This window comes from Sus scrofa, chromosome 11 (assembly GCF_000003025.6).
Source record: "Sus scrofa isolate TJ Tabasco breed Duroc chromosome 11, Sscrofa11.1, whole genome shotgun sequence".
NCBI classification, from domain to species: domain Eukaryota; kingdom Metazoa; phylum Chordata; class Mammalia; order Artiodactyla; family Suidae; genus Sus; species Sus scrofa.
Window position 1 is genome coordinate 4,938,146 of NC_010453.5, and position 2,075 is coordinate 4,940,220.

A 2,075-nucleotide genomic window follows, 5' to 3' on the forward strand; every position below is an offset into this window, starting at 1 on the left:
CTTCGCTCCTTGCGTGATGGCGAAGCGTTGCTGAGCCTGAACTAGCTGTGGTCCACCGGCGGGGGAGGCAGAGGGACCAGCAGGGGCAAACCGGGGAGGGACAGAGACTAGTACCAGGCGGGCTGGTGGGGCGGGGGTAGGGAATCGAGCCCCACAAACAGACGGGAGCCAGAAGTGATGGGTCCCTTATAAACCTGTCAGGCTAAGAAAACCGGACTTGGTACTGTTTTATCTATCTATCTATCATCTATTTATCATCTATCTACCTATCTATCTACCTATTTAGTGTTTTTAGTTGGATCCGGGACATATGGAAGTTCCCTGGCCAGGGACTGAATCTGAGCCACAGATGCGGCGATGGATCCTTAACACATTGTACCAGCCTCCGCGTTGCTGCCGAGACAACATCGAATTCTTAACCCGCAGCAGGAATTCCCAGTAGCAGGTTTAGAGCTGGGAGCACCACCCCCCCACGCCACACCCCCACCCCTGCCACACAGATGCTCAGTGGAAAGAATTTTTCTGGTCGAGATGCTGTATTTCTGCAGTTCTCCACATCTTGCACTGAATTTCAGTGTCAAGTTCTCAACCGGGCAGTGTCTGAATCCTGAAGTACGCTTACTGTCAGCAGCATGCATAGGAATTGAGAAGAGGCCTTCAAGGAAGTTCTCCTGTTTAGAAATTAAACTGGAAAATTTTGAAAGCAAAGAGCTCACATACAGAGGATGGGCTGAAATTAGCTAGTTCTGACATGATAAGCCAAGAATGCCAATCTTTTTCAAAGTCACGGATAAGAGTAAATTAGAACATAGAATTAGCATAGTTTGCAAGCTTGGAACATTTCTACTTGGTAGAGCTTTAACTTCTGGCCTTTTGGGAGGTCTAGCAAGGTACAAGAATGTTTTAACTTTTCATCTGACTTGGCTCCTTCTGCTGTAAACATCCCACAGGGCAAACATCTTTTTTTCATTTTCATGTTTGTTGAATGACTGTTGACCGCCTGAAGCACTCCCCGTGGGAAAGGCAGGTGTAAAAAGAGCTGGCAAGCAATTCTTTCTCCTCCTCTTAGGCTGTGCCATGCATTCAGGATGACATGCAATAAGGTGGCATCTGTAGCTGGTGATGGGCCTGGTTTCTGGTGTGTGTTTTTCCACTTGCCAGCTTTATGCAAATAAATAAGCCACTTGGAGTTCCTGTTGTGGCTCAGCGGAAACGAATCTGACTAGCATCCATGAGGACACATGCTTGATCCCTGGCCTTGCTCAGTGGGTTAAGGATCCCGCATTGCTGTGGCTGTGGTGTAGGCCAGCATCTACAGCTTGGATTCAACCCCTGGCCTGGAGATCTCCATATGCTACAGGTTTGGCCCTAAAAAGACAAAAGACAAAAAAAAAAAAAAAAAAAAAAAAAAAATTAGGAAGCCATTCAACCTTAGTTTTCTTCATCTGTCAATGGGACTAGTCTATACTAACAGACCTTCTAAAGTTTCTATGAGATTCAAATGGAAGTTTTGTAAGGAATGCAGAGAATATGAATGTAGAGCTGTTGAGTGTATGGAGTGTTTCGGGGCAGATGCCTGGGGTTGGACATTGGTCACTTGCACTTGATCACATGGGAAGGCCAACACTATTGAATCTGCCTAGAAATGAAGCCCGTTCAACAGGGAAGTGAAAAATAAACAATTCACCATCTTGTGTCGCTTCTTCAGATCCATCGCACCGATGTCAAACCACAGGGGTCTGGCCAACCACAGCCTTTGTCTCACTTCTAAACTTCTCTATTGGTTTGTTGCTACTGTGCTATTTCTTCTTTGTCTCTCTTTTTGTCTCTTTTAGGGCCACACCTGTGGCACATGGAAGTTCCCAGGCTAGGGGAGGAATTGGAGTTGGAGCTGCAGCTGCCGGCCTACACCACAGCCACAGCAATTCGGTAATCACCCGCGACCTACACCACAGCTGTCAGTAACTCGGATCCCCAATCCACTTAGCAAGGCCAGGGATCAAACCCGCATCCTCATGGATGCTAGTCGGGTTCATTACTGCTGAGCCACGACTGGAACTCCCACTGTGCTGTTT